Below are 12,837 nucleotides of genomic sequence, written 5' to 3' on the forward strand. Positions count from 1 at the left end.
ACCAAACCAGCTTCACAACAAATGCTGAAGGAACTTCTCTAGGCAGAAAACAAGAGAAGGAAAAGCCCTACCCACAGAAAATAAACCCCCAAAATTAAGAAAACGGCAATAGGATCATACGTATTGATAATTACCTTAAATATAAATTGGAGAAGGAAATGACAACCCACTCCAGTACTCTTGCCTGGAAAATTCCATGGATGGAGGAGCCTGGTGGGTTACAGCCCACGGGGTCGAAAAGAGTCAGACACAGCTAAGCAACTTCACTTTCACTTTAAATGTGAGTGGATTAAATGCTCCAAACAAAAGACATAGACTGAGCAGATGAAAACATGTGCATGCATGCACTTCCACTTACCCCATCTCTCTGCTTGACCAGCCATATTGTATGTAATTATTTTATGTTGTTAGGTTAATCATGTTCCCATTATGGGTTAAAAAAAGAGAGAGAGAGAGAGATTACTGCTAGTTAAAGAAACCAGACATCTCAAGTTAAGGAATTTAGCACTTTTCTACATATGGGATGGAGAAAGAAATGGCAACCCACTCCAGTATTCTCGCCTGGAGAATCCTATGGACAGAGGAATGTGGAGGGCTATGCTCCTCTACGTGGAGGAGAGCCTGGAGGGCTATGTCCATAGGGTGGCAAAGAGTTGAGCATCACTGAAGCAACTTAGTAGCAGTATATATGGGAAGTTGAGAGTGGGCTCACTGAAAATCATTCCTTGATGGAATTCCAGTTAAGCTATTTCAAATCCTGAAAGATGATGCTGTGAAAGTGCTACACGCAATATACCAGCAAATTTGGAAAATTCAGCAGTGGCCACAATACTGGAAAAGGTCGGTTTTCATTCCAATTCCAAGGAAAGGCAATGCCAAAGAATGCTCAAACTACTGCACAATTGCACTCATCTCATACGTTAGCAAAGTAATGCTCAAAATTCTCTAAGCCAGGCTTCAGCAATATGTGAACTGTGAACTTCCAGATGTCCAAGCTGGTTTTAGAAAAGGCAGAGGAACCAGAGATCAAATTGCCAACATCCGTCGGATCATCAAAAAAGTCAGAGAGTTCCAGAAAAACATATCTTTCTGCTTTATTGACTATGCCAAAGCCTTTGACTGTGTGGATCACAATAAACTGTGGAAAATTCTTCAAGAGATGGGAATACCAGACAACATGACCTGCCTCTTGAGAAACCTATATGCAGGTCAGGAAGCAACAGTTAGAACTGGCCATGGAACAACAGACTGGTTCCAAATAGGGAAAGGAGTAGGTCAAGGCTGTATATTGTCACCCTGCTTATTTAACTTACATGCAGAGTACATCATGAGAAACTCTGGGCTGGAAGAAGCACAGGCTGAAATCAAGACTGCCGGGAGAAATATCAATAACCTCAGGTATGCAGATGACACTACCCTTATGGCAGAAAGTGAAGAGGAACTAAAAAGCCTCTTGATGAAAGTGTAAGAGGAGAGTGAAAAGGTTGGCTTAAAGTTCAACATTCAGAAAACTAAGATCATGGCATCTGGTCCCATCACTTCATGGCAAATAGATGGGGAAACAGAGGAAACAGTGTCAGACTTTATTTTTGGGGGCTCCAAAATCACTGCAGATGGTGATTGCAGCCATGAAATTAAAAGACGCTTACTCATTGGAAGGAAAGTTATGACCAGTGTAGATAGCATATTAAAAAGCAGAGACATTACTTTGCCAACAAAGGTCCATCTAGTCAAGGCTATGGTTCTTCCAGTGGTCATGTATGGATGTGAGAGTTGGATTGTGAAGAAAGCTGAGCTCTGAAGAATTGATGCTTTTGAACTGTGGTGTTGGAGAAGACTCTTGAGAGTCCCTTGGACTTCGAGGAGATCCAACCAGTCCATCCTAAAGGAGATTAGTCCTGGGTGTTCATTGGAAGGACTGATGCTGAAGCTGAAACTCCAATACTTTGGCCACCTCATGCGAAGAGTTGACTCATTGGAAAAGACCCTGATGATGGGAGGGATTGGGGTCAGGAGGAGAAGGGGACAACAGAGGATGAAATGGATGGATGTCATCACTGACTCAATGGACATGGGTTTGGGTAGACTCCAGGAGTTGGTGATGGGCAGGGAGGCCTGGCGTGCTGCAGTTCATGGGGTTGCAAAGAGTCAGACATGACTGAGCGACTGAACTGAACTGAACTGATATGCATCCTAACTGTCTGGGGCCAGCATCCTGTGTTTTCTCCTCCTGAGTCCCCTCAGGGCCCACTGTTGGGGCCATTATAATGTGATGAATGGATGGCTACAACAGTATTTCTTTACTGATTTGGCAGCAACATTTTTCATTCACAGAAGTGAGATAATTTTTTTTAAACTTTGTTTTGTATTGGAGTATTACAATGTTGTGATAGTCTCAGCTGGACAGCGAAGAGACTCACCCATACATATTCATGTATCCAGTCTCCTCCAAATTCCACTTCCATCCAGGCTGCCACATGACATTGAGCGAGTTCCTTGATGTCCCTGTTGGCTACCCATTTTAAATATAGCAGTGTGTACAGGCAAAGATCCCCTGGAGAGGATGGATTGGCAAACCAACTCCAGTATTCTTGCCTGGAGAATTCCATGGATAGAGGAGCCTGGCGGGCTATAGTCCATGAGGCTGCAAAGAGTGGGACATGACTAAGTGACTAACACACACAGGCAACCATAAGTTCTTTCTCTAAGTCTGTGAGTCTCTTTTTATTTCACATTTGTATCATTTCTTTTAAGATTCTACAAATAAGGGATGTCATACCACATTTCTCCTTCTCTGTATGAAGAAGTGAGATAATTTAACCTTCTTGCAGTACTTGGTTGACAAGGAGATACAATTTGCCAATAAGAGAACTGATACATATTTCACCTCCCAAGTTATCAAGGAAAGGAGAAAAATATAACATGAAGTTCAGTGTTGAATAAGTGAGTAAACCTGTTGAATCACATTAATGATCATGCTCGCTTCAGGAAACTGTGCAACTCATCTGTCGTTGGAGGCATTGACAGAGCCTCCAGTGATGCGTAGTGCAGCTATTAAACCGGTGAAGTTTGCATAGCAACATGGAAGCGTGCTCGTATGTGAGGCTGGGTGGGAACAGCTGGGTTCAGAGTCAGGCCCTGCTGTGTTTAGTGCAACAAAACATTGTTGCATAAATGTCACTAGGGCCTGGAAAAGGACTTGGAAAAATAGAAACATCTGATGTGTCAAGGGGAAAAGATTGTGGTTGTTTTATTTTTTCCCCCCTGATTTCTATTGTTGCTGTTTTGTTTGTGCAATAAATGCAAAGGAAGACCAACACCCCACAGTGACCCACTTTCCCTTCCTTCCTGGACTGCCACTCAGGACAGACTCTGCCAGCTCCTGACTGGCTCGGTGTCTCCACGCGGAGCGAAGTTCTTTCCTCCAAACCCCTCCAATTCTTGGTTCCTCCCCTCCACTGGCCCTCATCTGGCTCCATTGCTGACTGTCTCTTAATCTGGGGCCTTGAAGGAGAGAACAAGATCCCAACTTTGTACTCACTCCACAAGTCTGACAGCCAAATGCTACTAAAGTTTTATTTGTTGAAGCTAACAATTATTTTTAAAAATATTTATTTATTTTTGGTTGCTTCGTGTCTTAGTTGTAGCAAACAGGATCTTTGCTCCAGAGCGTTCAGGCTCAGTTGCCCCACAGCACGTAGGATCTTAGTTTCCCGACTAGGATTGAACCTATATTCACCTTTGGTACAGACGGAGAAGCTGAGGTCAGAAAGTGGAGTACAGTACGCCTGATGGTTAGCCTCTCAGTTCTTCCTCAGTTCCTTGTCTTTTTCACCTTCCAGGGGCCAGCTCCATCAACAGCAGCAGCTGTCTCTCTGACCTGCCAAGGTACCAGAAATCTCTGTCATGCATGAGTCAGTCATTCTCTTCCGGAGTGACATTTCGTCTGAGGAAATCATGCTAAATATTAGTTCAGTTTCCTGACAGTGGTAAAGCATGAACCCACTGTGGGCCAGACAGGATCACTTTGTCTAAAGCCTAGCCTCATTTAAAAAACCAAAAATAAGGCTACCATGTGATCTAGTAATCCCACTCCTGGGCATATATCCAGAGAAAGCTATAATTTGAAAAGAAACTTGCACCCCTATGCTCATAGCAGCACTATTTACAACAGCCAAGACGTGGAAGCAACCTAAATGTCCATTGACAGATGAATGTATAAAGAAGATGTGGGACAGATAAACAATGGAATACTACTCAGCCATAAAAATGAATGGAATAATGCCATTTTCAATAATATATATGCAACTAGAGATCAAGATACCAAGTGAAGTAAGTCTGACAGACAACTATTCATATTTGTGGAATCTAAACCTTAGATACAAATGAACTTATTTGTAAAACAGAAATAGACTCACAGACATAGAAAATAAACTTATGGTTTCTGAAGGGGAAACTGGATTGGGGGATAAATCAGAGTTTGGGATTAAAAATATACACACTACTATTTATAAAATAGATAACCAACAAGGGCCTACAATCACAGGGTTAATATCTTGTAATAACCTATAATAGTGAAAAATCCAAAAAAAGAATATATATATTATATATATATATATATATATATATAACTGTTATATATATATAATACATATATAATCGCTCTTTGCGATTCCATGGACTGCAGCACACCAGGCTTTCTTGTCCTTCACTATCTCCCAGAGCTTGCTCAAACTCATGTCCATTGAGTCAGTGATGCCATCCAACCATCTCATCCTCTGTTGCCCCCTTCTCCTCCTGCCATCTTTCCCAGCATCAGGGTCTTTTCCAATGAGTCAACTCTTTACATTAGGTGGCCAAAGTATTGGAGCAATATATAAATATCTGAATCACTTTGCCTTATACCTGAAACCAACATAACATTTTAAATCAACTATCTATATTTCAACAAAAATCTTTTAAAAATGTCTAGCCTTAAACTAGGCCCTGGTGGAGAAAAAAGGTAAACTTTCATGGAAAAGGAAGGACAGAGGAGAGAAGCCCAGGCTGATTGGCCAGGATGGTGGGGGGAGGGATGGGGGCGTGAGGTCAGCCCATGGAGGTGGGTATAAGAAAACAGGGTGGCATTGGGTGGCTGGGGGCTGCTTCCTCTGTGCCTCTTCCTTGTATTAAACCACAACCTTGGGCAAGTTTTCCTGAGAGTCGGCTTCTCCTTTCATCACATGGGGTAACAACACCTGCCCCCACTACCCGTCATTGTGAGGATCAATTGCAACAAGGTCATAGCACTTTATAACCAGTGGAAACCATCTGTATCTGCTGGGCCAAGGGGAAGAATGGGTCAGAGAAGCCCGGTGTCCAGCCAGATGTCACATGGCCCATCAGGGGCCAAACCATGTCTGCAGTGATCTCCACGTTCCAGGCCAAGTCTCTGATGATGGAGAATTCTCTGATCGCTGTTGAAAGGGCTCGAGCTTCCCCTGGACCAAGGTCATCATCCCAAGCAGCCCAGTTGGCAAGGTTTGCTGATGGCCTAGATATATCAATATGTCTGCACTCTGAACAAGAGTGCTCAAAAATCCTCATCTCAGGCACCCTCCTCTACTCCCGGATTCCAAACTTCCACCTACTCACTTTACTGAGCAGCATTTCCCACTATTGGAGTGTGAGGGTCCAGGCTTTTTGACTTAGCACACAGCCCCCAGGACAGAGAAACAGAATGCCGGGAGGGGGACGTAAGGCCAAAGTGAGAGAAGGGCTGGAAACTGGTGCAGAAACAATGGGGCAAAGCACCTCATGGACCAGAGGAAGGACTGTCACTTACATGCAAGCTCATTCCGTGCGCCTTACGTTTAATTCCCACAAGAACTCTGTGCATCCCCATTTAAATTTTTTTATTTATTTATTTTTGGCTGCCCTGGGTCTTTGTTGCTGCAAGAGCTTTCTCTAGTTGCAGCAAGTGGGGGCTACTCTCTAGTTGCAGTGTATAGGCTTCTCATTGCAGTGGCCTCTCTTGTTGCTGAGATGGGCTTTAGGGCAGGGGCAGTACCTGTGGCTCCCAGGCTCTGGAACACATGCTCAATAGTTGTGGCTCACAGGTTTAATTGTTACACAGTGTGTGGGATCTTCCCAGATCGGGGATCAAACCCATGTCCTCCTGCATTGGCAGGCAGATTCTCAACCACTGGACCACCAGGGAAGTCCCAATCCCCATTTTACAGATAAGGAAACTGAGGCACAGAGAGAGGAAGTCACTTGTCAAAATTCTCACAGCTGGCATCTAGTTGAGCTAAGATTTGAACCTGGACATGCTGATGCCCAGAGGCCCTGCACTTTCCAATTGCACTAGGGAAAGTTCCAGTGAAATGTTTACTGCCCATATAGTGTCATCTGGAAAAAATAAACCTGGGGGAGGTGGCAAGGGCTTGGCCCTGCTCCCAGCTCAGCTATAAATATTCTGTTCACTCCCAACAAGATATCTGGAAGCTCTCTGGGTCTCAGCATCCCCGCCATAAAATGGGATAGGGGCAGGGTGGGGTGGGTTGCAGTGGCTGAAGTTGAAGAGCACTTCCAATTTCGATGTGAAAAATATCCCTATTAAACCAAGCATTTTTTCCAATGACATTATGTGGTTGTCTGCTTAGGTCAGTAGAGACAAAATCTAGAGGAAGTTGGAGGCTTCCAAGTCGGAGAAAAGTCGTTTTGCAAAATATTTTCAAAGATGAGGAGAACTTGTCAAAAACAATGGAGGCATTTTCTTTTATTTCCAAAGGAAGTGATTCAACCTAACCAAAGGTCACTAACGAAAGGCATGAATTTAATTGCGTTATAAACATTAGAGATGCTGCAACTCTGCTGGACCAGCTGGAGCTCCTGCTGTGTGTGTACGCGTGCGCGCGTGTGTGTGTGTGTGTATCTGTGTGTGTGTGTGTATGCGTGTGTGTGTGTGTATCTGTGTGTGTGTGTGTGTATGCGCGCGCGTGTGTGTATCTGTGTGTGTATACGTGTGTGTGTATCTGTGTGTGTGTATGCGTGTGTGTGTGTATGCGCGTGTGTGTGTATCTGTGTGTGTGTATGCGTGTGTGTGTGTATCTGTGTGTGTATGCGTGTGTGTGTGTGTGTCTGTGTGTGTACGTGCGCGTGTGTGTATCTGTGTGCATGTGTGTGTGTGTATCTGTGTGTGTGTATCTGTGTGCGTGTGTGTGTGTGTATCTGTGTGTGTGTGTGTATCTGTGTGTGTGTGTGTCTGTGTGCGTGTGTGTGTGTGTATCTGTGTGTGTGTGTGTATCTGTGTGTGTGTGTGTGTCTGTGTGCGTGTGTGTGTGTGTATCTGTGTGTGTGTGTGTCTCTGTGTGCGTGTGTGTGTGTGTGTATCTGTGTGTGTGTGTGTATCTGTGTGTGTGTGTGTGTCTGTGTGCGTGTGTGTGTGTGTGTCTCTGTGTGTGTGTATGCGTGTGTGTATCTGTGTGTGTATCTGTGTGTGTGTGTGTGTGTGTGTGTCCGTGCTCCTTCTAGAGGATTCTGCTCAAGACCACCTTTCTTTTTAAAACTAAGGTTTTCATATGTCTCAGGGAACTCAAACCAGGGCTCTGCGACAATCTAGAGGGCTGGGATGGGCTGAGTGGTGGGAGGGAGGCTCTAGAGGGAGGGGTCATACATATACCTATGGCTGATCCATGATGATGTATGGCAGGAACCAACACAATATTGTAATTATCCTTCAATTAAAAAATTTAAAAACCAAGATTTTCTGACTTGGTGGCATTAGAATCACCAGGAAAACTTAAAAACAAACAAACAAAAACAACCAATGACTGGACCTCACTTCAAGCGACTGAGTGGGGATCACCTTCTGAGGCCTAAGCTTCAGTACTGTTTTCAAACTAAGTCTCCCCTACCAGCTCCACTGACCAGTAAGGTTTTAAGACCATTGTTTTCAAACTGCAGGGGAAGGAAATCCAAAAATAATGGGATATATGGATGTATATAGCTGGTTCACATTGCTGTACAGAAGACAGCATACATTGTAAAACTGCTACACTCCAATAAAAAAAAACTGCTATGTGTTTGATTAAAAAAAAGAAAGAAACAGCAGTTCTCCCATTTTTTCACTCCAAGAATCATCTGGAGAGCATGTTAAAAAATACTTGAGTCACTAATTCCTAAGCCTGAGGTTAGGCTCAGTAGTTGATACTTCTAACGTGTTCCCAGGAAGGACAAGTGTTTCTCAAACTCATGAGATTCTGAAACCATTAGGTGTCCTTTGGGGGGTTCCAAGGAGCTCTGGTACCCTAGTCCTTTATGTCTCAGCACAGAAAAGAATTCAGCAAGAGAAAGGTGATGGATAAGAAGTAATTTATTAGAATAGGACACTTGTCAGGTTTACAGGCAGTTGGGTGAGAAATGTCACGCCCTGCGAATTTATTGGGCTACAGTTTTATAATCAGAGGAAAAATGGAGAGGGAGTAAAGAACTTCTTTGTCTTTCTTGAGTAGACATCACGTTTTCGTCATCAGCTCCTCCTCCAGGTTGGGCAGAAGAATTTTCTTGTCCCTACGTGGTCAAGCTGAGTCCACAAATTATTGTTTTTTATGTGTGCAGAGAGCATGTCCCAGGGATCATTAATTTACTGAGCTCATTGGACAGAATGTGGGGCTCATATTATTGTTGTTTAGTAGCTCAGTCGTGTCCGACTCTTTTTGACCTTATAGACTGCAGCCCACCAGGCTCCTCTGTCCATGGAATTCTCCACTAAGAATACTAGAGTGGGTTGCCATTTCCTTCTCCAGGGGGTCTTCCTGACTCAGAGGCGGAACCTTCACTGGCAGGAGGATTCTTTACTGCCGAGCCACCAGGGAAATCCATACACGAGGTGTATATTTATGTTACTAAACTTCTTTTCCCTTGTTAATCTTGTACTGCATACAGGATCTCAGCCACAGAACTCAGAAGAGTAGAAAGAACATTCTTTTTCGTCTCCTTTATCAATAGAGTCTCCATGGAAACAAAGACAGGCAGCAGGTGGTAAGTCCAGACAGACCCTGAGTGATAGGAGGGGTCCCGATAGTTGGACCAAGTTGGGTGGAGCTGGATGGGGCTCTTCAGGAGGCCTCCACCCTACTGTTGGCCCTACATGTTGAGTTTGCTGAGGTGCTCAATGCCATTTTTTTTTATGTTTGAAAACATTTGGAACCACCTCCTTGCAAAGATGAGTCCACTAGACAGCTCAGTCCCCTAGGCTATGCTGTGATCCACCTGACTCCTTACTCCTTTATAAAAAGCTTGGTGGTGGGAATTTCCCTGCTGGGAAGGTTAGGACACTATGCTTTTAATGCAGAGGGCACAGGTTCGATCCCTAGTTGGGAAATTAAGATCCTGGGTGCTGCGTGGCGCTGCCAAAACATAAAATAAAAATAATAAAAAGGCATGGTGGAATAAATGGAGATAGATGGTTTGTTCTTCAGATGGGAGCAGAGAAGATGGCTTACCCAGATGAGGTCAGGATGGCTACGGAGACATTCCAGACACCTCGATAGAGCAAAGTGCTCCAAACTTCTCTGCCACAAGCCTGTCCCATGAGAACTATCTATTTTCCTAAAGACCAAATGTTCACACACACACACACACACACACACACACACACACAAATCAATTGGGATCCAGTGGAATTCATCAAAAATTAAATTAGAAAAGAATCAACACAATCAGAAGGAACCCAATTTTGATGAATTTAATTAAATCAAACCAATTTAATAAAAAAAATTGAAATAGCACTTTAATTTTAGAGGTGTAGAGAAGAGTGCAAAGATTAAGACAAGGTGTGTTTACAGCACTGTTTTGCAGTCCTGACTGTACGTGGTAATCTCCTGAGGTGTTACTGAGGCCTGAGTACTACTAAGTACTTTAAAATAAAAAATTTTACTGTTTTTATTTTTGGCTGCACTGGGTCTTCATTGCTGCTTTTTCTAGTTGTGGTGAGCCGGGCTACTTTGTAGTTGCAGAGCATGGGCTCTAGGCAAGTGGGCTCCAGTAGTTGCAAGCTTGTGGGCTCTAGAGCTCAGGCTTAGTAGCTGTGGGGCTTAGTTGGACCATGGCTTATGGGATCTAGTTCCAAGACCAGGGGTCAAAACTGTGTCACCTGTATTGGCCACCAGGGAATTCCCCCAATAAATTATTATCATGATTTAATTGGTTTGGGGTTAGACTTGGGCAAGAGGACTTTGAAAATTTTCCCTTTAGAGAAATTTCTTTTACATACATACACATACATGCATGTATTTAACTCAGTGGGATCATAGTGAACGTTTGTTTTTTTGATGTGGACCATTTTTAAAGTCTTTATTTAATTTTTTACAATATTGGTTCTGCTGTTTATATTCTGGTTCTTGGTCCATGAGGCAGGTGGGATCATAGCTCCCTGACTAGGGATCGAACCCAAAACCCCTGCATTGGAAGGTGAAGTCTTAACCATTGGACTGCCAGGAAAATCCTTATACTACTGCTATTAACTTTACTTTTTCTATTTTATTAAGTAATGTTATTCTGCAAACACTTTTATATGTCAATAGATTCTTGTTTACAGGATTATTTTAACTTAGACACTTTAAAGGTACTATTCTATATAGTAGATTTAGCCTACAAAGTACATTTTGTATACTGTAAATGTATGATTTAGACCTTTAAATATCTAAATAGTATTTCATATTGTCAAGTTATAGTAATTACCTAACATTATTCTATTAGGTATATAGTCAACTTTTTCACTGTTGTAAATAACATGTCAGTAAAGAAGCCACTACATAATTTACTTTGTGCCCAACAATAATTATTTCCTGAGAATCAATGTTTGTCATCTACATTAAACTGTCTACACAAGTAGAAGATGGCATTTCACTACTGATTCTTTGTTCCTTTTTTTAAAAAAAATTAATAGTGGAGTTGAACATTTGTGTATGTGCATGGTTGTATTATGTTTTATTTTACCAGATTGTAGCTTTTTCTCCTTGAATTGTCTCCAAATGCTTCATCCTCCATATCCAGGGAGGAACCTGGCTTTCTGGACTTGTTCTTGTCCACTATGATGGTATTTACCCTGGTCTTCTTTCAGAAGCCGCTGAACACATTTTGGATGCCATTCTAGGCCTTCTTAAAGAAATATCTTTATATTCACTCCAGACCTGGCATTCCACAGGTGTCTGGTCTTGGGGGGTGCCCAGAGATGCTGCTCTGGAGCAATTTGGCCAAGAACAGGGGAAAACAGGGGGGAAGTCCCTCTTCCCCTTCCCTCTCTTCAGTTTCTTTCTAATGCTTCTTTCTTGGCAAATTCTGAAAGGACTCCCTCTGGCAAGTGGATCCAAGAAATGGAGTTGGCAGAGTCTCTGCTCCAGCTCTGTTAAGCAGCAAATAAAAGGCTGGATCAATAAGTAGCACACAGGGACTTACAGGATGGTCCAAAAGTTAAAACTCCAAGCTTCCAAAGCAGGGGACAGGGGTTCAATCCCTGGTTGGGAAGCTAAGATCCCACATGCTGCGTGGACCAAAAAAAAAAAAAAAAGTAGCATACAGAAGGGTAAGACCCAAGGGCACAGTGTCCTTGAGACACAACTCACCTGGATTTTAATCACCCATCTACCTCTACATGCTTACGGTCCTCTAGTAGCTCCCACCATGAGAACAGTTCATTCCTAGTGCCGACAAGTGCCTCCACGTGTGGTCAGCTTCATGGTCACTGAGATGTTCTTCCTTTCAAGGGCTGATCACCAGGCGCCCTCTGATAGGCTATTGGCCTCTTGGTTTTGGAAGACAAATCCATCAAGGTTGACTGCATTAAGTTGATGTCAGCTCCAGATGGCAAAATGACACATACCAAACAGGAAATGAAATATTTCCCTTGCTATCTTTGCAAAACACAATGAGACTGTCAACTTGACCTCTAGAGAATTCTCATACAACTTACTGACTTCCTGCCATGAGAACGTCAAGTTGCATGCGATGATGGTTTTCCTCCTCCTGCTGAGCCTCTGCATCCTGGTCACTCTGGCCACAGAACACTGTAGCCAAGAACAGTAGAAATGTGCCAATCAGCCTTTGGTCCCTCTAGGAGACACCATGGTTTTTCCTCCAGGCTGCTGCTGTTTAGTTGCTAAATCATGTCTGACTGTTTGCAATACCATAGACTGTAGCCCCCCAGGCTCCTCTGTCCATGAGATTTCCCAGGCAAGAATGTTGGAGTGGGTAGCCATTTCCTTCTCCAGGGGATCTTCCCAAGCCAGGGATCGAAGCTGCACCTCTTGTGTCTTCTGCATTGGCAGGTGGATTCTTTACCATTGTGCCACCTGGGAAGCCCTTTGGTGAAGGAAGACTACATGCAATCAAGCACATATGTTTACAGAAGGTTTCTGCTAATCCTGAGGAGCAGTCATCACCATGAAGGATTTTAGTGCCTTTCTAGATCTCAGGAGAAACATAAATTGGGCTTGAGGTAGGAGTTAGACGGGCTCCAGTTTAGACCTTTACAACTGCCCTCCTGTTTGCATTTCATGGGACATGAAGAAGTGGGCTTCAGGCTGAACACTTACAACTAGTTTCCGGTTTGCTTTTCCTGAAACAAGAGATAGGTGGGCTCCAGTTGAGGAATTTACAATCAGCCTCCTCTTTGCCCTCCAAAATGGAAATAACAACAAAAACAGGGTAAATAGCCAGTGTTTGTCTCCTGTAAACACCTAACCTGGAACCCTTCTAACTCCTACCTAAGGCTCGTAAAAATCAGCTTCTGAAAATATTTAACTATTCAAAGGCCTGTTCTGCCCATTTTTCCCAGAGCACAGAGTTCCTCTT

The sequence above is a fragment of the Odocoileus virginianus genome, chromosome 16 (assembly GCF_023699985.2).
Source record: "Odocoileus virginianus isolate 20LAN1187 ecotype Illinois chromosome 16, Ovbor_1.2, whole genome shotgun sequence".
NCBI classification, from domain to species: Eukaryota; Metazoa; Chordata; class Mammalia; order Artiodactyla; family Cervidae; genus Odocoileus; species Odocoileus virginianus.